Source organism: Bos indicus, chromosome 27 (genome assembly GCF_029378745.1).
Source record: "Bos indicus isolate NIAB-ARS_2022 breed Sahiwal x Tharparkar chromosome 27, NIAB-ARS_B.indTharparkar_mat_pri_1.0, whole genome shotgun sequence".
NCBI classification, from domain to species: Eukaryota; Metazoa; Chordata; class Mammalia; order Artiodactyla; family Bovidae; genus Bos; species Bos indicus.
In genome coordinates, this window is record NC_091786.1 from 42,285,183 (window position 1) to 42,310,552 (window position 25,370).

Consider the following 25,370-nt stretch of genomic DNA (forward strand, 5'->3'; position numbering starts at 1 on the left):
GGCAAAGAGGTCTGTAATGGTACAGTGTTAGTAGATTTCTTTTTTGTTGTTTAGTCGCTCAGCTCAGTCAAGCCTGACTCTTCTGTGACCCCCGTGGACTGCACCCGTAGATAACTCTAAATAGTAAAAACTTCATTGGTTGGACTCCATTCAGCCTTGGTAGAAACTTCACCAGCACAGTCTCCTTGTGTTTGTAAAGCGAGGGTTTGCTGAGCTGAAGTGTGTCAGTCAGGAAAGGCTAGGCTTGTGCTGCAGTAACAAACAGGCCCAGCTTAAGGAGAGGTTATTTCTCCAGGATGTGAAGTTGATGGCAGGTCAAGGCCACTGCTTCCATCTGCTGACTGAGGGCCCCACCTGGTCGATGGTTCTACCAGCTAATCACGGCCTCCCCTCCCCCTGCAGAAGGAGGAGAGAGAGACTGGAACTTGCAGAGACAGCTTGCCTCCTCCACTGGGGAAAACGTCTCATCTCCTCTGCTCATACCACATCGGCCCAGAATGGCCACAGGGCCCTGCATACCCAGGTGCAAAGAGGCTGGGAAGTACATTTTTTGTGCTCTTGGAGATACATAGCATTACCCTGCTATATCAGGGTGATTAGGAGTTCAGGAAGAACATGCAATTTTTTTCTTTTACTCCTATGTTATTTATCCTATTATGCTTTTTTATTTTATTTATCATTTTTTAAACTTTTAATTTTATTGGGATATAGCCAATTAACAAACGTTGTGATAGGTTTTCGTTTTTTTTTTTTTTAGCAAATGCCTTATAGCACATTTAAAAATTTGTTTATTTTTAATTGAAGGATAATTGCTTTACTATATTGTGCTGGTTTCTGCCATACATCAACATGAATCAGCCACAGGTATACACGGGGCCCCTCCCTCCAGAACCTCCTTCCCATGGTGTGATAGTTTCGGATGAGCAGAGAAGGGACTCAGGCATCCATATGCATGTGGCCATTCTCCCCCAAACTCCCCTCCCACACAACATTGAGCAGAGTCCCCTGTCCTGTACAGGTCCTGCTGGTTATCCATTTTAAGTGTAGCAGTGTGTACGTGTCCCTCCCAAACTCTGTCTCATCCCACATTCTTCCCTGCAGCAACCATAAGTTTATTCTCTAAGTCTGTGAGTCTCTTTCTGTTTAAATGAACATGTAATTTTTTAAGCTGGTTAAAGTATCTAAAAATCTATCATTTATGTACATAAAAATATAAGATACTGAAAACAAACATCAGGTGACTGCATAAACAATTGTACATCCATACAACAGAATACCACCCAGCAATAGAAAGGCAGGCGCTGTTGATGTACATCCACACAACAGAATGCCACCCAGCAATAGAAAGGCAGGAGCTGTTGATACTTTGACAGCATGGATAAATCTAAAAACAACTGTGCTGAGGAAAAAGAGCTAAAGAAAAAGTCATTCATACTGTATGAATTTATTTATTTAAAATACTAGAAAATGCAAACAAATCCACAGAGACAGAAAGCAGGTCAGCAGCTGCCTGGAGTCAGGGCTGGACGGATGGATGGGTTACAAATGGGCACAAGAAAATTTGGGGGATGAAAATGCTATCTTGGTGTGGGAGTGATTCCACAGGTGCCTGCTTCGGTCCAAACTGACCAAATTTTACACTTGAATATGGACCTCAATAAAGTCGAAAAAATGATCTTAAGGGGCTGCTTCAAAATTATTTTAGGTGCTATTTACTCCCGAAGCGCTTGTCTGTTTTGGGTTTTCTTCCCACTGAAAAGCCGTCACGTGGAACTTCAAGCCATGCTGAAAGCCTGTCCAGCAACGCCATGCTCTCTCCTGTTTACCCCTGTTTCACTGCAGACAGACCACTGCCCCGCCTTCGCCATGAAGAGAGAATCAGACTCAGATCCTGGCTCCCAGCCTGCTTCCTGTTTGGCCTTGAGCAACTCACTGAGCTGCTCTGAGTTCTCTTGTGTTCAGAGTGTCATGCAAGGGTGTCGCACCCTCTCCGGGACCCAGGCAGAGAGGGCAGCACACGGTGGGCGCCTGCCCAGGGTCCCGCCACCCTGCAACTGCGCCGTGTGCAGCTTCATATTAGGGTTATTCCTGGTTTTGAAAACACCTCATCTTCACCGATTTCCGGGCCCTATACTAGATGCAAACGAAACTTACCGGGTTGCCCAAGACTCAGTAATCAAATAATACGCTTTTAAAATTTTATTTTTAGTTCTGGCTGTGCTGGGTCTTCACTGTTGTGCTCAGGCTTTCTCTGCGGGGAGTGGGGGCTACTCCCTAGGTGGGGTGAGCAGGCCTCTCACTGCAGTGACTTCTCTTGGTGCAGAGTGCAGGCTCCAGGCGCACGGGCTCAGAGGGTGTGGTCCTGGGCCCTGGGGCTCACGGTCTGAGGTTGTGGGGCACACAGGCTTAGCTGCTCCTTGGCACCTGGGATCTTCCTGGATCTGGGATCAAACCCATGTCTCCTGCACTGTTAGGCGGATTCTTAACCACTAGACTCCCAGGGAAGTCTCTCAAATAATATTTTTAAAAATCAAAATTAATACAGAAATCCATGGGGAGCACAAAATCAAACATTTAAAGAAAAGATAAAGCTGAGTCCTGTCCCAATTCTTTTTTAAGTCCTTTCCCCAATCCTGGCAATTCTCACTGAATCAAATTCCTTCACGCCCGAGGTATTAAATGTAAATACCCTTGGAATAAATGATTCACACTTTACGATTTTCAAGTCTTTCTTCAAGAGCAAGGCATGAAGAAATTGAATAACTAAGAATTGCCAGAACTGGGGGAAAGTCTTGAAAAGGCATTTGGGACTGGACTGAGATGACTTTTATTTAAATTGTTGATATCCCGATTATAATTTTTTGAATTAATTTTGTAAAATTTGCATCAAATATTATATTGATTTTGATTAAAAATAATGCATAGCTATTATTCATTTTGATGATGGAGTTTTTTGGAGATTGCTTCATTTCTGTGCCTCGGGTGAATGCCCTCGAGTCCCGGTCTGCCAGAAAGACAAACGGGTCCCCGCCAGCTTTGCCTGGTAAGCTAGGTGATGGGGGAAGGTGGTCCGATGTGTGGGTTCACCAGACTTGGAGCTAGACCCGAGAGTTTTAACTCTTTTTTCTGCCCCCTGGCTAGCCGTGTGGACTTGTATAAGCTAGGCTGTGGGTCTCTGCTTTGAATTGTGAAATGAGCCGGACACCCGCCCTGGAGTGGGAAAGGAGGACTGCCTGATAGTGGGACAGTGGTTAAGAATACAGACCCGGGGGCCTGGATGCTGGGGTTCAAGTACCAGCGCAGCCTCGTGTCTGTCACGTGACCTGTCTTCCTCTCTGTGGTGATTATGTTCATTGTGCTCAGTCGCTTCGTCCTGTCTGACTCCCTGCGACCCTGTGGACTGCGGCCCGCCAGGCTCCTCTGTCCATGGGATTCTCCAGGCAAGAATTCTGGAGTGGGTTGCCATGCCCTCCTCCATGGGATCTTCCTGACCCAGGGATCGAACCCTCGCCTCCTGCATTAGCAGGTGGATTCTTTACCACTGAGCCACCGGCGAAGCCCCCGCCCACTTCTTTAGAGGTGATTGGAGCGGATGCCAATACTGAAGGACCAATCATGCGGGTCAAAAGAGTTAACCAGGGAAGGCGCGTTCGCAGGGCCTGACGCAGTCAGCACTCAGCAAATATTCCCCACTGTTCTTGTCACCACGCAGCTGTTCAAAGAACTTAAAATTTCAACGTTTGTAAAAGCCCCTTTGCAGGCCGCAAAATCCTCTTGTGAACTCTTATTACCACGTGGCCTCAAATCCCATCTCAGATGGGTTCTTTCATCACCTCTGCCACTGGCTGAGTTTTAGTCGAGCCCAGTTGAGTGCCAAGGGCGAGCCCTAAATCTGACCCGTCCGTCATGACTGGGGCGAGGTCTGCTCATGTCTCATGAAGACAAGAGGAAGGTCTGCTTTCTCAAGAAACAGTCCCCACGGCCCACGTGGCTTTTTTTCACATCCACTTCTGGCTTCCCCTCCTTTGAAGACGGCACTTGTAACCTCCTTTGCATAACTGAATCTTCACAGGTTTAGAGACCCGGAAAAGAAAGCCGCTAAAAGGGAACCGCTCGAAGGAAGCTGCTTAGAAAAGTAACTGTGAGTTTCAGAAGCGGAGGACTTTTGTTGTTTAGAAACTGAAGCTGAGCGTTTGAAAATGAACAGGGACACTCAGGTGCTTGTTTTTTGGGTTTTTGTTTTTTAGGTAATTTGAACATTTCCATTAATAGAAAAGGGAAAAAAAGGCAGTGAGGTGTTCTTGGGTTCAACTCCTCCCTATACATCTTGAAAAATAACTCTTGGACCAGAACTTATAATTAAATCCCTAGATATTTCTATTTTCCCATCAAGAGACTGCAGACTAAAACTTAGGAACAATACGGAGAATTTCTTAGGGCAGAAATAAAAGTGATAGGCCCAGAGACTGCATCCTCTTGTACAAACACATATGCGGAGCTTTAGTAAGTGAGGACTTCTTAAAGATTTAGTCCACTGTATTTGGTAGACGTTAGAGGAACTTACATTTGGATGTGAATTCCTAATTCCTTGTGGCAACATTAAAAAGATTTTTTTTATTGAAGTATAGTTTATTTACAATGTTGTCTTAGTTTCTGCTGTACAGCAAAGTAACTGAGTTATACATACACGCACACACACGCACATATATATACATTCTTTTTTATATTCTTTTCCATTATGGCTTATCTCAGGACTTTGAATATAGTTCCCTGGATGGCATCACTGACTCAATGGACATGAGTTTGAGCAAGCTCTAGGAGATAGTGATGGACAGGGAAGCCTGGCGTGGACCCTGCAGTCCATGGGGTCGCAAAGAGTCTGCCCGACTGAGCGCCTGAACAGCAACAGCCCTGTGCTACGCAGCAGGACCTTGCTGTTTCTCTGTATAACAAACAGTTTGCATCTGCTCACCCCAATCTTTCAAGCCATCCTTCCCCTCCCCACTCCCCCTTGGCAGCCATGGGTCTACTCTCTCGTCTGTGAGTCTGTTTCTGCTTCCTAGACAGGTGCATTTGCGTCCTGTTTTAGACTCCACATGTAAGTGATATCAGACGGTGTTTTATTTATTTAAGTTGAGGAAGAGTTGATTTCGTGTTGTGTTAGGTCCACATTTGTCTTCTCTTTTCCAGAGTCTGTTCCATTGTAGTTTATTGCAAGACGTTGACTACAGAGCCCTGTGCTGTTCAGCAGGCCCTTGTTTTACTATTCTATGTATGCTAATGGGTGTCTCTTAGTCCCAAGCTCCTAAGGCATCTCCCCACCCCCATTCCCCCTTAGGTAACCGTTCATTCACTTTCTTTGTGAGTCTATTTTGTAAATAAGTTCACGTCAGTTTATTTTATAAACAGACCCCCCTGACTCTTTAATCCAAGTGAAGGCAGACGAGCATAAGCCTCCCCTTCCCCGCAGGCGTGACTCCATGTCAGGGCTCCTGGAACTCCCCCCGCCTCCGCCCCACCCCGGCTGCCCCAGGGACCCCCGAGGAGAGGTGCTGGCCCGGGGCGCCCCGGGACCACCGGAGGGCGCGGAGCGCAGGGCCTTGCTCCCGCCGCCGCGTCCACGGCAGAGAAGCACACGGAGGCTAGTGAGTCACTGAAGGGCGCGAGGACGGGGAGTCGCCTGGAAGGAGGAAAGCGCTCCACAGGATCCTTGTCTGCCGTTGCCAGAGCCCGGGGGGAGGAAGAAGTCTGCGGGCGGAGGGCGCTGGGGCGTCGATCCGCAGCCTTCGGTTTCCCTGCGCTCCTGCTCTTTGTTCGGCTTCTGCGCGGACCGCCACCTCCGCCTGCCCTCAGGAAGGAAGCCCCACCTGCCTCCCCAGGAGCCCGCCTGGTCTGGATCAGGGCAGACAGGGGCAGCCCTGCCCCGCGGTCCGGGTGACTGTCGGGAACATTCCAGAGAGCCCTGCGCACCCGGCCTGCACCCGAGCTCGCTCTGCCCGTGAGGTCAGCTCGCACCTCTTTATTCCTTCTGAATTCCGTGGCCCGGCTCAGCTGTGAACAAGATCTACATCGTCCTCAAAGTGTAAATACTCCACGTGGACTCGCCCAAGCCTGTGCCGTCGCCAAGTCTGGAAGCCAGGAGAGGGCGGGCCCGGCTGTGCAGGGCGGGGAGACAGCAGGCGGGGCGGGGAGGTGTGCGCACCCTTAACCCTCGTTTTCTGCACGAGGGGAAAAAACAGATGACGTGTAAGAGGGAAAGAAAGCTCACGGTTTTTCTATTTTGGGTTGTCCGTCCCTGTTGGGCAAAACAGAATGCTTGTTTTTTTTTTTTTTGCAAGTTTCGTAATTGTTGATGGGATTCCAGACATTGTAAACTTTACTTTGTGGGCCGCTGCATAGTTCTGCGTATTCTTGTCACTAGTCCCGGACTTTCCTGGAGGCTCAGGCGGGAAAGCGTCTGTCTACAATGCGGGAGACCCGGGTTCGATCCCTGGTTCGGGAAAATCCGCTGGAGAAGGAAATGGCAATCCACTCCAGTACTATTGCCTGGAAAATCCACTGGACAGAGGAGCCTAGTAGGCTACAGTCCATGGGGTCGCAAAGAGTCAGACACGACTGAGCGACTTCAATCAAATGATCAGTAGTCCTAACTTTTTTCTGGCACGCAATTAAACTACTCAGTTTTGTTTGGTTCCCTCGACCCCACCCCCCACCCCCCCCCCAAAAAAAGGAAAAATCAAGAGATAACAATATTGACACAGGATGAGAAATAGAAGTACAAACACCAGAAGAAATAGCTAGAAGATTCGAAAGTGCTTGCCTCTAGAGAGCATCTTTAGAGACAGGGAGAGTGTGGGTGGAGACTGCTGGTCTGTGAGCGAACTCTGAACACCAAACCCATCTGTGCTTTGGTAGACAACGGAGGTAGTTTTTAGAAGGTCATCCTTCCCTCTCAAAGGTCACCTTTGAGTCAAACAACACGTTGAGGTAACTCCTTGTGTGCTGTGCTTAGTCACTCAGTCGTGTCTGACTCTTTTCAACCCCATGGAGCCCACCAGGCTCCTCTGTCCATGGGATTCTGCAGGCCAGAATACTGGGGTGGGTAGCCTTTCCCTTCTCCAGGGGATCTTCCCAACCCTGGGATTGAACCCAGGTCTTCTGCATTGCTGGCGGATTCTTTATCATCCAAGCCACCAGGGAAGCCCAAGAACATTGGAGTCGGTAGCTTAGCCTATCCCTTCTCCAGGGGAACTTCCTGACCCAGGAATTGAACCCAGGTCTCCTGCATTGCAGGAGGATTCTTCACTAGCTGAATTACCCGGGAAGCCCAAAGTAACTCCTCACCTACATCCAGTTCATAGACAGGTTGTGTATCCATTTCTATCTCAGGTTAGCTCTGGGTGAAGGAGTACAGGATTGGTCACCTGGTTGGTGGGGGGCACCTCCTGGTGGCTCATCATGGCATCTTCTTGGGAGTAAACATGACAAAGGCTTTCCCACATTTGCTACCATCTGTCTTTTGACAAGCTGCTATCCACTGTGTTGTGAAGAAGACCGACATTGTTTATGACAAAATGTGCAATCAATACAATATCAGAAGCTTTCGGACAGGAAGGATGGGGAAGGCTGTCCTCACCCGGAATGTTTCCGAGGGGCCACTCCTGGGGTGTTGGAAGGACTCCTGTCACGGCGGGCAGGAGGCTAGGACAGCTGCTCTCCTGATTCCATCCAGGTCTCGGGCCGTAAGCTGTTTGAGAAGGAGGTCTTAGACTTTTGTTGATTATACTGCTGCATCCACATCCTTTTATTCACAGTATGAGAATTCACAGATGTTCAGCAGCCACTCCCTGCCCACACCGCTCCCACAGGTAGGGCACATTTGTCCACTGAAATAAGATAACATTGGAACTCACTATCCAGCATATCTTTGTTTTATATCCAGGCATCATTACTGCCTATTTAAAAACAAAACAAAACTAAACAAAACTGATGTCACCCTGAAAACTAGTAATAAATCTGCGGATTTGACTTGAATGTGATTTGTGCAAGTCTACTGATGTTCTAGAGAACCCGGTTCCACAGGAAATGGCCCAGTCCTGAACTCATGGAGGAAGCCCGAAAAGTCAAAGACAAGTTTTTGAGTAAGTTCGGCATGTCTGAGCAGTTCTTAAAACATCAGAAGTATGTGAATCAGCGATGGCAGTGAAAAGCTGGATTAACTGCAGGGTGTGGAGGCAAGAGTCAGCCCTTGGTCCCGAGCCCAGCTCTGCCGCGTCAGCTACGCGACCTCGGTCAGGTTCCGTCCTCCCTTCGGATATCAGCCTCCTCGTCTCTAAAAGGAGCATCACGTTAGGAGCCCTTGGAGACGTTCAGGGTAACAGAACATTCAACCCAATTGACTGAGCGTGAGAAAGTTGCTAACCTCCTGTGCCTGGGAGTCTGTAGACGGTCAGGCGAGGGCTTCTGGGCAGCTGCGGGCACTCAGCGATGAGCTGAAGGACCCGGTCCGACTCTGTGCTGCTATCCGCAGTGCTGACTCCATTCCCAAGGGGCCCTGCTGGGTCCCGAGATGCTGGCCAGAGCACCCGGTCCTCCTGTTTCCTTATTCACATCTGACCGAGCAGCGGGGGCTGGGCCCGCTCCGGGCAGGGAGGATGGTCACATCCTCAGCTCTGGCCACTGAGATGCGAGAGGGAGTGGTGGCCGGGCTGCTGGGAAGATCTGTGCGTCCTCGATGGAAACGCTGTGTCCCACCTCCCCGCTCCCGACCACAGACACGGTGGCCACGGCGGCCGTGACAGCCCCAGGCCACGAAGGTGACCCTCAGCAGAGCAGCGATGCCAGCCCTGATGCCAGCAGACGCCCACCTTGTTCTAACCTTCTCCTGGATGAGCCCTGGTGCGGCCTCTCCTGCTGCAGGGGTGTTGCCATAGGGGGGGCTTCCCTGGTGGCTCAGACGGTGAAGAGTCTGCCTGCGATGCAATTCCATCCCTGAGTCGGGAAGATGCCCTGGAGAAGAGAATAGCAACCCTCTCCAGGGTTCTTGCCCAGAGCATCCCAAGGACGGAGGAGCCTGGCGGGCTACACTCCACGGGATCACAAGAGTTGGACATGACTGAGCAACTCTCACTGGCCCACTCAGCCACCCCTCTGGCCTGAGCCCCGGACCCACCCCTGCAGTCACCATCTGGGGGACCAGCTTGCACCACCAGGGAGCGGGCTGGGGAGCCTGGTACTCGTGCTCAGGGCCTGCTGTGCGGCGGGGCCCCAAGAAAGCCTGGCCTGGGTTTCTTGTCTGGCGTCTGACCTCTTTCTCCTGATGAAGGAGGCCAGGAACCTTGGCTGGTCAGGGTGGGAGGCTGTGCTTGCCGCAGGCCTGGCCAGCGGGTGGCTGAGGCACAGCCCTGTGGGAAGGGGGCTGCCTTCCACGGGCCAGGCTGGATCGGGGATGCCCCCCACCCTGATGGGCCTGGTGGGGACGGCCCTGCCGTCCGAGGCTTCCTACAGGCGAGGGTGGGTCCAGGGATGCGCGAGGGAGTCCCCCGAGAACCCCAAGGGGCCATGGGGTGGGGCTTCTGTGGAGGCGGGGTGGGTGCAGCGGGGGTCCCTGCGAGACAAGGATGGGGACAGGATGGGACAGAGGCCCGAGGGAGCCGTCCCAGTCAGCGGCTGTGCCTTTGTGCTGTTGGGAGTCCTTTGTGAACCACCAGGGACCCTCCTGTTCTAGAACCAGCCCTCCCAAGTGGAGATGAAACAGCCAATGCCCAGGAAAGAGCGGCTCCGGAGTCTCTAAGTGCCTACTGTAACCCGGGCACCGCGGTGATCCGCTTGCAAACCCACCAGGTGCCTCGGAAGAAAGGAAAGCAACTCCTATCTGAGCCCTGCGTGCGTGCTAAGGCGCTTCGATCGTGTCTGAGTCTTTGGTACCCCATGGACTGTAGCCCTCTAGGCTCCTCTGTCCGTAGGATTTTTCAGGCAAGAATATTGGAGTGGGTTGCCATTTCCTCCTCCGGGGGATCTTCCTGACCCAGGGATTGAACCTTCATCTCTTATGCCTCTTGCATTGGCAGGTGGGTTCTTGACCACAAGCGCCGTCTGAGAAGCCCATCTGAGCCCTAACTGTTGCTAATTCTGTCTGAGACATTCTGTAGAAAGAACATTAACAACCGGGATTGTTGTGGGTTTCTCAAAAGCCTAGAAATTCAACCAATCTCCCTCAGCTAGAGGAACTGGGCCCTCTTGTTTGATGTGCAAATTATAATGAGTGTTCATTACACCAAAGCAGGAATTTATAAGCTGCCGAAGCATATCTGAGAGCGTCAAGTGAGAAGCAACTTGAACACACACGTACACTTAAAGCTATTCCAATGTCTTCCAGAAATAGAAACACCTATGAAAACTCAGTTTAAGATCATGAAAACTCTTTAAAAGCCCTAGCTGGGGCATTGGAAGATTCCACATCTTTTGGATATGGCAATTATCTAACTTCTTCCACTGTAATCACAAGGAACAGGGTTGAGCAGGTGAATCACACTCTTTTTACAGTAACGACCCTGTAATCACTGGAAAAGACCCCGATGCTGGGAAAGACTGAAGGCAGGAGGAGAAGGGGACAACAGAGGATGAGATGGTTGGATGGCATCACCGACTTGATGGAGATTGAGTTTGAGCAAGCTCTGGGAGTTGGTGATGGACAGGGAGGCCTGGCGTGCTGCCGTCCATGGGGTCGCAAAGAGTCAGACACGACTGAGTGACTGAACTGAACTACAGTAATGACAAGACGGAAATTACCATGAAAACTTCCAATCCCCAAATTCCAAAGTACCGTCATCTGATAGAATGTGCTCATTTTTCTTTCCACTTGTAATTCACAGAACTCAGCTTCCACGACTAGGATTCAGGTGGGAACCAAGGCCCTTCTAACACAGGGCCAGGGAGGCCAGTTCTACTGATTTTCCAAGAGAAGCTGGAAATCCTCTTTTTTGGGGGGAGGGGTTGTTGATAAGCATTGAAACGTTTTTTGAATTTCTGGAGTCTAGTTGGTTCACAGTGCTGTGTTAGTTTCAGGTGTGCATCAGTGACTCGGCTATGCATATAGTTCATCTATTCTCTTTTGGGTTCTCTTCCCAAATAGGTGGAAATGAAATGCGTGCATGATTGGTTTGTCTGACTCTTTGTGACTCTACGGACTGCAGCCCACCAGGCTCCTCTGTCCATGGGATTCTCCAGGCAAGAATATTGGAGTGGGCTGCCATGCCCTCCTCCAGGGAGTCTTCCTGACCCAGGGATCAAACCCATGTTTCTTGCGTCTCCTACGTTAGCAGGAAGATTCTCTACCACTGGGCCAAGGTGATCACAGGGTAAAATCCCTTGTTTTCAGTGCTGGCATCTAATTCCAGTTTGTGTAGGCACAGAGAGGGCTCCACGAGGCTCGGCCGCATCTCCCCCGTGCGACCCCATCTGGGTCTCAGGACCCATGCCCCGTCAGCGTCCACACCAGCCCTGGGGCCTCCAGCAGCGCTCCTGGCTGGAGGCCTTCCCCCGACTCCCCGGGGCCCCTCCCGCAGGCCTGGCTGCCCTGACAAAACACCACGATCCTTGTGGCTTAAACAGCAGAAGTTGTTGTCCCAGAGCCGCTTTCTCCTCGCTGGCTGTGGTCCCCCTTCTGTTGCCTCTGCCCACGGTCGCCCCTCTGTGCAGGGCCCCCGCGTCTCCTGCGTGGCCTCAGCCCCTGCTCGGGACACCGGCTGTGGGTCAGGCCCACCCACAGCCTCCTCTAACTTCATGGCTCTCTTATTATGAATTATGATTATTATTATTCACATTGAATTTTATTATTATTCACAGTGGATATTATTATTATTCACTCCCACTGGATTGGGATCTTCTTTTTTTTACATTGAAATACAGTTGACTTACAGTATATAGTTTCAGATACACAGCACAGTGATTTCAATATTTGTATCGATTATACTCCCTTTAAAGTTATTTCAAAAGGTTGACGGTATTCCCTGTGCTATGCATGTATCCTCACAGCTTATCTCTTTTACACACAGTAGTTGTTCCTCTTAATCTCCTCCTGATCTTGCCCCTCCCCCTTCCCTCCCCTCCCGGGAGCCAGCACTAGTTTGTTCTCTGTATCTGAGTCTGTTTCTTTCTTGTTTCGCTCGCTCTCCTGTGGAATCTATTATCCAGTATCTGTCTTTCCCTGCCTGCCTTACTTCACTAAGCGTGATCCCCTCCAAGTCCACCCATGTTGCTGCAGGTGGCAACACGTCGTTGTTTCAGTGGGTGAGGAGAACACCATACTCGTGTACCCCATGCGTGTGTACTCCATACACGTGTACCCCATGCGTGTGTACTCCATAGGCGTGTACCCCATGCGTGTGTACTCCATAGGCGTGTACCCCATGCGTGTGTACTCCATACACGTGTACTCCATACGCATGTACTCCATATGCACGTACTCCATACGCATGTGTACTCCATACGCGTGTACTTCATTCACATGTGTACTCCATACATGTATACTCCATGCATGTGTACTCCATGCATGTATACTCCATACATGTATACTCCATACGCATGTACTCCATATGCATGTATACTCCATGCGTGTGTACTCCATGCGTGTGTACTCCATGTGTGTGTACCATACCTTCTTTATCCCTGCCTCTGCTGATGGGTAGACATGGGTTGCTTGCATGTCCTGGCTGTTGTAAATAATGCTGCTGTGCACCTTGATGTGCTTGTGTCTCTTGGAATTCGTTTTCCAGGTTCTTCAGATATATACCCAGGAGTGGAATTGCTAGAGCCTGGTGGGCTGCAGTCCATGGGGTCACTAAGAGTCAGACACGCCTGAGCGTCTTCACTTTCACTTTTCACTTTCATGCATTGGAGGAGGAAATGGCAACCCACTCCAGTGTTCTTGCCTGGAGAATCCCAGGGACAGGGGAGCCTGATGGGCTGCCATCTATGGGGTCACACAGAGTCAGACACGACTGAAGCGACTTAGCAGCAGCAGCAGCAGCAGCAGCAGCAGGGTAGTTCTAATATTAGCTTTTTGAGGAAAAACTCCGTATTGTCTTCCAAGATGGCTGTATCAGTTTGCATTCTCACCAGCAGTGTATAAGGGTTTTTTTTTTCAGCACATTCTTACCAACATTTGTTCTTGGGATCTAACAGGCTTTTCGGTGTTAGCCTTTCTGACACCTTCTGGGGTGCTGAGCTTTCAGACGTGAACCTATGAATTTTGAAAGGGACGCAGCTCCATCGCTGATACTCTCTACCTCACTTAGCCCTGTTTCGGTCCCTGCCCAGGGTGAGGGGAGTGGGAATATGGTGGTGCCGTCCTGCTGAATTTCCAGAAGACCTCAGAGCAGGTCACTCCCTCTGTTAACTAGAAGTGCCGAGCTGCAGTCTTCAGAGCTGCTGGAGCCTTCTGACAACTCTGCAGCCTCTCCCAGCTCCGCTACCTCGTCTGCAGGTCTGGAGTTTGAAAACAGAGGTCACAGGTTCCCATTTCCTAACTCCCTCTGTGGGAGGGAGCCTACAAAGACAGCCACCCGTGACGGCTCCCCTTTCTGAAGGAGCTCATCACTTCCCCCATCTAGAGCTGGGGCCTGCTGGCCCCCTCTCGCATCTGAGTTGACTCTGGCAACGTGCTTTGACCCACAGCCTGCAGTGGGGGTGCGCCCTCGCCAGCTTTTCCCTAAGAGGCCTGCCTGCATCCACGGGGGCCACGTAAGAGGCCGTGGAGGACGAGGACGCCCCTGGCCAATAGCTGCGGCCGACAGATGACAGTCACCCATGGGACCCTGCTGAGACGCCACTTTCTGAGAAATGATAAAGCGTGCTTGACTGAAGCCATTACGTTCTGGGGTGTTTTTGGCTGTGCTGGGTCTTCGTTGCTGCGGGGCTCCTCTCTAGCTGCGGTGCTGGGCCGCTCGCTGTGCCAGCTTCCTTTGTTGCAGAGCGGGCTCCAGGTGCACGGGCTTCAGTCGCTGGGGATCCCCGGCTCTGGAGCACAGGCTCAGTAGCTGCAGCTCAGGGGCTTAGGTGCTCCGTGGCAACTAAGGGATCTTCCCGGACCAGGGATCGACCCTGTTTCTCTTGCATGGGCAGGTGGGTTCTTTACCACTGAGCCACAAGGGGAGCCCTGGGAGTGGTTTTTTATGTAACATTACTGAAACGCTCGTTCTCAAAGACAACCCTCCCCTGTTCTTTCTATTATTTTACCACTCTTGACCACTGTGCTCTGTTCAGTGTTAGGAAATGAACTAATTTCCTTCATATAAAGGAGAGGTGACTCGAATTGCAGAAATTCCCGGCAGTCACGTCTTTTCTTACCCTCAAAGCCTTTGTTCTCAATGCACATGGGGTTGTGTTCAGTTCAGTTCAGTTGCTCAGTCATGTCCAACTCTTTGCGATCCCATGGACTGCAGCCCGCCAGGCCTCCCTGTCCATCACCAACTCCCGGAGTTGACCCAAACTCATGTCCATTGAGTAGGTGACGCCATCCAACCATGTGTAGATACGATATGAGAGTTATTTTTCATAGAGAAAGATACAGGCTACCCAGACAGAGACTAAGACGTCTTGGTGAGACTAGACTCAGTGTGGACTTAGTCCAGCGGAGAACAAGGGCATCGTTGTGCAGAGATGCTGGGAGAGTGTTGCTCATGGCGCCACGGGCCACTCTTGCGCATTAGTGTTTTGTATTTGTGATGTAATCAGCTGGTCTTTGCTGCTCTTTATTATGGTCAGGAGTGCTTTGGTTTTAACTTAAAACATTAAAAATTTTTTATATTGAAGTGCAGTTGATTTACAGTCTTGTGTTGGTTTCTGGTGACAGCAAACTGCTTCGGTTATGCACGCCCCTGTGTCCTTGCTCAGACTCTTTTCACTTTTGGGTTGTACAGGTCACTGAGCAGAGTCCCGCATGCTGCCGGGGGGTCCTTGCTGGTTCTCTGTTTTCTGTGTAGTAGAGTGTGTGTGCCCGTCTCAATCCCCAGATGCATCCCTTCCCCCACCGACCTTTCCCCTGTGGCAACCATACCTTTGTTTGCAGAGTCTGTGAGTCTGTTCCTGTTTCATAAGTTCATTTGTATCAGTTTTTAGATTCCCCATATAAGCCATGTCACATTTGCCTTTTTCTGACTTCACTTAGTTCCACAACCTCTAGGTCCGCCCATGTTGCTACAAACGGCATTGTTTCCTTCTTAACGGCTGAGTCATATCTCAGTCATATTTAACGGCTGAGTCATATTTCATTGTATGGATACACATGGACCGCGTCTTCCCATAGACCACGTCTTCTTCATCCATTCATCTGCCAAAGGACACTTAGGTAGCTTCCATGCTTTGGCTAGTATAAAGAGTGCTGCTATGAATATTGGGGTGCATGTATCTTTTCAAATTATGTTTTTTTTTTTTTCTGGATATATGCCCAGGAGTGGGATTGCTGGATCATAGGTTGGGAATGTTTAGCTTTTTTAAAAGTGAAAACCAAGGCACGGAGAGATTGAATAACTTACTCCAAGGTAAAATGTTGGCGGACTTTGACTGAGGCTGGGAGAGTCTTGGTGGCAGTTTCGAGCCGGGCGTGTGTGGTGTAGATACACGCGATGGGAAGGCGTGCGGGAGGCTGGGTGGGTGTGCAACATGGAGGGCAGGGCTTGTCTGGTGCATCCATGTGGCTCCTGTAGCACCTCGGTCATCAGTGTGCACTGGGTCCCACTCAGGGTCTGAAACACTCGTGTGGGTGGCAGGTCTGGGTTCAGACTCTGGGCCCCCTGCCCCCACCAGTGTGATGCTGGGCAGACCCTTAAACGAAGCCTCACCCTCCTTGTCTTCACAGTGAGACCGTCAACACTCTGACGACAAGCACCACTGCTTCAAAGCACCGTGCAAGGAGAAAGCTTAGGAAAACCCTATCAACTGAAGGGTCAAAAACCCATGTTACCATTACGGGATGTCTGCTTGCATCCTTTTTATTATTTCAGGACATAATGTGTCTGACTTAATGTGGGGAGAAGCCACCAGAGGAAATGGGGAGACCTGGGTTTTAGTTTTGTCTCCACCAGTTATTGGGCTTCCCTGGTGGCTCAGCGGTAAAGAATCTGCCTGCAATTCAGGAGGTGCAGGAGACGTGGATTTGACCCCTGGGTCAGGAAGATCTGCTGGAGGGGGTCAGGAAGATCTGCTGGAGGAGGCCATGGCAATTCACTCCAGTATTCTTGCCTGGGGAATCCCATGGACAGAGGAGCCTGGTGGGCTACAGTCCATGGGGCCGCAAAGAGTCAGACACGACTGAAGCGACTGAGCATTATTGAGCCTGGGCTTTGGGAAAAATTGCATGATTTTCCTGTCTCAGTTTCCCTGGGGTTTACAATCTTAGCATGCTATGGCTTTCCACGAGCCAATTGCTTCTGAAAGGTTTACAGGATGCTGCCAGGCATTAAGGAACAGCTGCCCAGTCACCTGTGGCTGAGATACATACGGCTGTGGAAATGGGCAAAGCTATTAGAATCACCTTCAAGAAACTTTAGTCACAGCTACATACCACACTCCTTACAGGTTATGAATAAAAGATTGGAAGCTCTGTGAATGGAAGTTTATTAGTACACCATTAGAGTTACATTGATATTTTTAAAAAATAATTCACAACTTATCAGACTCAAACTCTCGCATCCCAGTGGAACAAGTATGGCTGCTGCTGCTGCTGCTAAGTCGCTTCAGTCGTGTCCGACTCTGCGCGACCCCATAGACGGCAGCCCACCAGGCTCCCCCGTCCCTGGGATTCTCCAGGCAAGAACACTGGAGTGGTTGCCATTTCCTTCTCCAATGCGTGAAAGTGAAGTCGCTCAGTCGTGTCTGACTCTTAGCGACCCCATGGACTGCAGCCCACCAGGCTCCTCCATCCATGGGATTTTCCAGGCAAGAGTTATTAAATATGGTGGTTTTATTTTTCCCTGGAGAAAATGAAATATGATTAGTTCTTTTAACATGATAACTGTTTAAGTATAAAGTTATCTATCTTAAAATGTTATATTTGAGTGCTTTTCATTTGAAATTGTATTCTTTCTCAAGTCCAAACTTCGACATTGTTGCTGATAGGAGGGAAAGTCTTAATTCAACTCTTTGTCTACTGGGGCCTGTGTATTGGAAAAGAAAATGCATTCCTTTGAGAACATGAAGCTTGCTATGACCCTGCTGAGTTATGAATAATTTGTGATGCCCAGAAACAGCACTCAATTTTAAAATACCATTTTAAAGACATCATTTGTTGTTTGACTACCGTTTCCTATTTCGCACAAAAATTGGAAAACTAGAAGAGCAAGTTCTGCTCTCCTGGGAGTTACGCCTTCAGTTGTCTGATGTCTCCTTCCAATTTGAAAATGCGGCATGTCACATATTCATGGTATACAATGAAATGAGCCGCACACATTCTGTTTGATAACTTTGAGGGGGAAGAAGCAAAAATATATGAATCATTTGAAATCTGAAGAAGCACCCGGCGTTTGTAAGGCACTCTTTTCAGGTACCGTCCACATGTCACTATTTCCCACGGTTTCTCATCTCACAGCCTCCCAGATGGAGTGGTCAAGGGCTCATCGCTCGATTAAAGACAGAGGTAAAGAAAGTATCAGTGAAGAACAGGACTTCCCGAATGAAGGAGGAAGGCCTCAGCAGACCCTCTCTCCAGCAAAGCAGAATTTAACTGGTGAAAATTACAAAACAAGCAATCATTTAGAGTCTCTAGAGACTGCTCAAAAGGTGGGCAACAAATGAAAAATTAGTCATTCAAGAAAACCTTAGAAAGAACAGTGAACATTAGTGGCGTTTGGAGTGCACCCACTTCCTGGCCTGCACCCACAGCTCTGTAGTGGGGCGGGCCTCCCGGGACCCTCTGCTGCGGTGGGCCCCACTCCCAGGTTGAGGCTGCGGATTTCCCTGGGGGGCAGGCTCAGGCCGCCTGCTCCCCTGTTGCAGGAGGGGAGCCCTCCTCTGGTCAGGACAGCCAAGAGCACCAGAGTCCCTCTCCCTGCCCGCCTCCTCACAGTCTCTGGAGGAGAAAACTCGGGGTCACTGTCACCCCACCCCAGCCTAGCTTATGGGCTAATTGGGCAGAGGCTCCCTGCTGCAAGGAAGAAGCCAAGAAACCAGAGCTGCCAGGGCCGGCCCCCCAGCATATGGTTGTAACATGTGTGCACACTCAGTCGTGTCCGACTCTGTGAGACCCCAACGACTGCAGCCCCCAGGGCTGCAGCCCCTCTGTCCATGGGATTCTCCAGGCAGGAATACTGGAGTGGGTTGTCACGCCCTCCTCCAGGGGATCTTCCTGACTCAGATATCGAACCCGTGTCTCCTGCATTGGCAGGCAGATCGTCTACCATCTGAGCCACCTGGGAAGCCCATACAGTTGTTAAGAGGCGGGGTTATTACTTTGGGGAAAGTGGGCCCCTGACCCCAGGCCTGAGTAGTGGTGCAGAGCATCAGCTCAAGGGTGGAGGGGAGGGTGAAGGGAGTGGGGAAAGTAAGCTTAAAGATACAGAGCTCAGAGCTCTACTGGGAGGACTGCTTGACTGGAGTGGAGTGGAGAGCTCCACACATCAGGGTCTCGTCACCCATAGGTGGGGGAGGTGACCTAGAGGACTCTGCTGGGAGGACCGCTTGAACCGGAGTGGAGCGGAGAGCTCCATGTGTAAGGATGTCGTCACCCACGGGGGTCCTGGAGGAAGTGGAGAGGCTGGTAAGTCTGATGCAAGAAAAGCAGCCACGCGGACCGGAGTTTAACAGAAGCAGGCGGAGGCCTCCCTGGAGACCTCCGGGGATCCCAGTCAACTCTGTGCACGTTCTCTAGGCCCCAGGGGGCCGGGGTGGGGGTGGGCAATGACAGCAGGATGTGAGTGGACCCGAAAGCATTCCCCAGGTCTCAGACAGACCCAGGGACTCGAGGGGCTTAGCCACAACCCCCGACCGAATACGGACTGACAGCGGAGTCCCCTGACACAAGGGCAGCTCCCAGGAGCCAGGCTCAGAAACGCGAGCCCAGTGGCCCCGGCAGGCTGAGGACTGTGTGATGCCTAAGGCGCACCCCCGCCCCTGGGGGCCGTCAGAGAGGAGCAGTCACGGGACTCTAAGGGACCCCCAAACTAACAGCAACTCCCAGCCCCACATGAACCACTGTACCGGGTCAGAACCTGAGCAGCCCTGGGGGATCAAGCACAGCTTCTGTTTTTGCTTTGTTTTTCATTGTTTCTATTTAATCTCCCATGATAACAAAGCACCGCACACCAATGGAATAAATCTTTCAGTTTCCATCCGTCAGCCATCCATCCATCTAGGTATCCAGTATTGGGTCAGTAAATGACGGATTTCATGTTTATTTTCAGTTTAAAGTTTGAAATCTGAAGGACAGTTTCTAGAACTTGAATAATTATTTAAAGTAATGTGTGCTCAGAGACCAAGATTGCAGCCGTGTTTTTGCAACTTTAGGCAGGTTCCTGTTTCTTTAGTAAGATTTCATCGACATCTCACAGTTATTAGAGAATACTGAGCATAGCAGTAAGTCAGGCACAGCTTTGACCAATAACTAGCTTATATACAGCAGAAGTGACTTCTTGGGGGCCCAGGCCAAAACGGAAGAGCAAGGTGGCAGAAAACCGAGCAAGTGCATGAAAGGCTGGCACAGCCGGAAGCTAGACTTTGCAGGATCATTTCAGTCGGGTCAACCAACCAACCAACCATCCAGCAAACACGGCAGCAGCAGCTACAGGGTGGGGCGGGTGTGTCTGTGTCAGTATCCAGACACACACGTAGGACTGAAAACCAGACTTCGAAGGGTTTCTGGAAAACAATAAATGAGCAGAAAACACCTTATTTGTCCTAAAAATAACACAGTTACCCGGAAGCCTGGGGTCTATATTTGAAAGAATCGTTTTACATGACCAGCTCTTGCTATGAAATAAAATCTCTTTCAACTAAAAAGTCTGGTAGATTATTTTTTGCACCCCTCATGGGTATTTCAAAATTTTATTCACACACTTTTTAAAAAAGAGAGAGACTCCTTTGTCAACATGATCTCTTTCTCATACTTTCCAGTGTCTTATTAGATCCACATTGAAAGCAGATGGCAGTTGAAGATATTAACAAAAAGAAAACACGCTTTAATTTTCTTTATTAAATCGATGAAGGAAGATTGTCTTGGGATGATTACATTAGAGTGCTTAAATAACTCATTCCTTAGGAAAAGCGTGGCCACGTCACAAAGCTGTTTAAGCAGGGACAGTGGAAGCCGAGTGGTCGCAGGACGAAGAAAGGCTGGCTTGCCTTCAGAACGAGCAGCAGTGATGCTGTCTAGACACGGCCTTCTCCCGCGCTCAGTCTAGGAACAGTTCCAGATAAGGCAGCGCTGCCCCGAGCCTGGGTGTTTCATATACTCAGGGCACCGAGAACCTTAGCAGATCATCTCCAACTCAGCACACTTAGCACTTTCTCTGGTTGCAACCGAAGAAAACACGAACCACTCAGAAGAGCCCCAGGTGTGCGCTGTGAGTGTGAAAACCTATCTGCCCCTCTCCTTCTGAGCAAAGATGTCACAACCTCCTCTTTCAGAGGCTTTTCCACTTTATTATGTTTCCATGCTCCATTCGGGGAAGCAGGTATTCTCTATCAGGACACAGAGAGTAACTGGCAAATAGGCTTGCTGCCTTTACTTCTTCGAGGTGTGGGCTACTCTGCTCCATCGTGGGAGCGTGGACCAGCCAGGCAGCCGCTCTTGGCGTGTGGATGAGGGAGGTGCAGCACCCTGATCTGCACCAGATCCTGAGTCAGGTTCACTGATGAGACCGTGGGTGGGGCTGGCACCATAGACCTGCAGCCTCACGACCTTGGACCTGGGTTCAGGAGACAAAGTGAAGCGGAGGGAGGAACTGACCACATCACTGCAGAGAAAAACACTCTGGAAGGACGGAAAGGGAGACTGGCGAGGACTTCAGCAGCCTGCAGGTTCAGTGTCTTAAGGTCTGATAGCGTTTGAACAGGGAAAGAGAAGAGCATGGAACCAGCTGGACTGGAGGTGACCTTACGGTCGGTTTTGCTCCTCCTCCTCTAACAGTGGACACGCTGATCAAGTCCACTCTAGTGTATTTTATTTACTAAATTTTTTCCCCATGGTAATTTATTTTTATTGAACTCCTGTTGCCATACCACTTTCTGCTACAGAATGACTGACCTCTGCATACATTATGAAATGACCACCATGGAAAGCCTAATGACCGTCTTCCCCACACAAAGTTATCACCATATTATTGATTGTATCAATTGTGCTGTATGTTACACATCCACGGGACTGAAGATTCGTATATTCTCATTCATTTTAATGGGATCCAGTTCAGGCTAGGAATCAAAGGTTCTCCAGTGGAAAGAAAACCGGAACAGTGTACGTTTCTGAGCCCCGCGGTTCACGTCTGCCTCCTGCCTGCTCTCCTGACACTGTGAGGGCGACGTGCGCCCACCGAGGGCAAGCATCTGCCTTCCCTTCCCTTGAACCCAGGCTGACCCTGGACATTTCCCTGCCCAGGAGAAGGAGGTGGAAGTGATACCACGTGACTTCTGAGGTCATCAAAGACCACACGGTTCTGCCTAATTCTCTGAGTCCCTCGCCCTTGGGCCCCAGCCTCCATGCTGTAAGGAAGAGCCGGCTGACAGCGCCTCAGCCACAGCCGCCGTGCAGGTGAGCGGATGCCCGCTGACCCGGCTCCCAGTCCTCCGGGACCCATCCCGGCTCCGGGGAGGTGGAGCAGGGGCCCGCGTCCCCCCTGAGCCATGGTGACCGCGAGAGAGAACGGGCCCCTTGCTTTCAGGCACCTAATACTGGGGTGAGTTGTCCGGCAGCAACAGCTAATACAAGAGGGACGGCTCTCCCTGCAGGAAGCTGCCAGACGAGGGAGACAGAAAACATCCGGGAACCAAGCTAGCTGCGTTTCAACAGAAAATGTACGATCCTTACGGCTTGGGTGGTCTCACAAAGAGCTCTGATCACCTCCTCAAGCTTGATTCTCCCAGCACTGCAAGCCAGTCATGGATTTATTGACTCACTAAATTAATGAGCTTTATTCATTCCTTCAACAAATATTTGTTGGGTAATTATTATATTCTAAGCATAATAATACATCAAATATGATTCCAAAATTGGATCTAGTCTAGCCTGCCTGGGCTTACAATTTGGCTCATATATTTATATATCTCTTTAAAAATAATTTTTTTTTTTGGCAGCAGCCTGTGGCATTTGGGAACTTAGTTCCCCAACCAGGGAGCGAACCTGGGCTTTCTGCATTGGAAGGTGGGGTTTTAACCACTAGACTGCCAGGGAAGTCTCATTTATTAGTAACTTACCACTTCTGTGCCCAGGTTCCTTGTCTATGAAGTGGGACAATAGTAATACATACTTCACAGATTTTATGAGATTTAAAGGGGTTGGTACATATGAAGTACTTAGTACATAGGCTGGCACATATTGAACACTCTATAAGTGTTGAAATTATTGTCATTATTATCAGCTGTAATAATTTATTTCTCAAAAGAAGATTCAATCGTGTTACCATTTGTTAAACCTACATGGTTTTTCGGTGAGTGTTATTTTGGATAATTTTCTATATTTTTAAATGATTTGTAACAAAACTGAATTATACATGGAAAGATAGAGTCCCAGTTTTGAGGAGTTTGTACATGTCGGGGGACGCTGAGCACCCTGCCCTTGAGAACCGTTGCGGTGGCTGCTGCATGTGCTTGCAAGGACCCGTGCAGTGAGCTGGAATCTCGAGCTTACCACCTGGCTCCAGAATTCTCCTGGGGGCGGGGAATGGTGCTGGTCTGGAAAAACAACTTGATAAGGCCTTTCAACTTGGGGTTGAGGGTGGGACCTTGAGGGCTGGGCGCTGGCAGGAGGTCAAGTGTGAAGGAGACAGAGTTACGCTGCTCTTTAGGAGACAGTGAAGGGAGGACGGGGGAGGGGAGAAGCACGGGTGTGGGGAGGAAGGAGGGAGGAGAGAAGCCCCGCAGCAGGGGCGGGGCGGGCTTCGTGGGGGCAGTGACGGGTGTGTCTGTCAGGAATGCATGCAGTGAGGCCAGTTATAGAAGATAGGACATTGCATCTGCAGATGTGTAGGAACTTATTTTCTCTGATAGCCAATGTTCCAGAGGAAGTTAGTTTGAGGCGACGGTTCAAGTAATGCAAAGATTGGTGTTGTGGCTGTGGGAATATGCCTTCTGGTCCTGTGCTGCAGGGAGCATAACCGACTAAGGGTTCCATCTGTTGCATTTAAAAATTCATCGCAATGTTTGTGCCCAAGCCATGGGCGACTCCCTCCCAATGATGGAGCATCACAGGTACCAACATAGACCCCTCCTAGGAGACCTGGGTCTCCCCTGACGGCCAACTTGGGTTTGAAGACTCCCTGATGGCTTCACTGGACTTTTAGATGTTAGGTAGTTAGAATAGGAAACAGGAGTCCAAAATGGCGGTGGCTAAAAGACAAGGAAGGGAAAAGCCCGCGAAAATAGAACAGAGGAAGGTCAAGGGAAGATCAAGGGAGTGAGGACTTCACGTAGAACAAACCGCACTCCTGGCTAGCCCAATTTGCATAGGGCAGGCCCAGGGAAAACATATAAAAAGAGCCAAAAAGCTCGCTCTCTTTCTCTCTCCCCACCCCCGCACGCTAGCGGGCTCCTCCAGGCTCTTCTCTTCCCGTCTTTGGGTTGGCATGCCCTCACGCTTCGAGGGTGGATTCTCCTGCTATCGTCTAAATAAAATAGAGCTGTAACACTGATTTGTCTAAGATCTATAACACGGTCTGTCCAAGACCCGAGAGCTGTGACGCTCCGAGGGCTTTAATGTCCGTCGCTCCAAATCTTTGTTGTGACGAGACAGAACCCAGGAGCATACACTCGCCTGACAGGACAACCTTCTCTCCCTCTCTTCTTCATTTGGGGTCAGACTCAGTCAAAGCCTGACGTCTCTCCCTGTCTTCCTCAGATCGCTTCCTACTTCCCCTCGTGCAGGCCTCTCCCCTAGTGAAATCCTTGCACGTTTAATCCCATTTAAGTGAGTGAAGTCGCTCAGTCGTGTCTGACTCTGCGACCCCATAGACTATAGCCTACCAGGCTCCTCCGTCCATGGGATTTTCCAGGCAAGAGTACTGGAGTGGGTTGCCATTTCCTTCTCCAGATCTTCCCAGCCCAGGGATTAAACCTGGGTCTCCCACATTGTAGGCAGACACTTTACTGTCTGAGCCACCAGGCACCTGCTTTCTGACAGGCCTAGACTAACACAGTGTGTAACTCTGAGACTTCCTTGGGTTTTCCCTCATGGTTGCAAAAAGGTGGCCAGGGCTCCTGCCATCCCATCCACAGCCAAGACTAGAAGAAGAGGTGAAGAAATAAGGGCTGTCTGCTTGCATCTAATCCTTTTATCAGGAAAGCAAAAAGTTCCTTAAGAACTTCCACAAACTCATATCCTCACACCCAGTGGAGTCAATTGGAATAGCTTCTCTTGGACATCTTAACAGCACATGAAGCAGGAAAAAGAAAAAAGCGTCAATGCAGAGTTCCAGGAGCACTTTCCACAGGGAAAGAAACTGTCTTCAAAAGAGTATTGTTAGATTTCCGGGAACAGTAAGACAGAACAGCGTACCTTGAGCCTGAGACCGAATGTCTCCATTCTGGGCAAAGTCAGGGTGGAGTCAGAGCTGAGTAAATTTCATGCAGTGACATAAACTGTGCCAGGGATTCCCCTGGTGGTGCAGCAGTTAAGCCTCCATTTTCCTGAGGCAGTGGGCACGGGTTTGACCCCTGGCTGGGGAAGTTCCACAAGCTGCAGGGTGTGGCCAAAAATAAATATAATAAATAAATTAAAAAATAAAAATGACTGTGACATGCATTACACACCAAATTGAGGGTTTGGGGCTCATAAGCCCACAGCCTGAACAGAGATAAATATTAAAAACCTCATGGGCACAGAGAGAACTAAATAGTGACATAAGAGCAGATGGGAAGCTGCCCACGATCAAGGACCCAGTGAGGAAGACCTGGGCGGGGGTCCCAGGCCCCGAGGGCTCCGGGAGCCCCCAGAGCACAGCTGCGGTCCTGTCTGCGGCCCGCCCAGCCTGTCCACGCCCACCCTGGGGCTCCGGTCACAGACCCAGCCCTGGCACGTCTTCAGTCTCAACAGGCTAGCCCCCTGCAGTTCTCTCCCGGGCACTCTCTGCTGAGACACATCCCGCTGGTCATAAGTGCACGGATTCCTCGCTGCACCAGACCCCGGGGTCAGGAGAGTGCCTGTCCTGTTTTCTGGGGCTCAGAAGCCA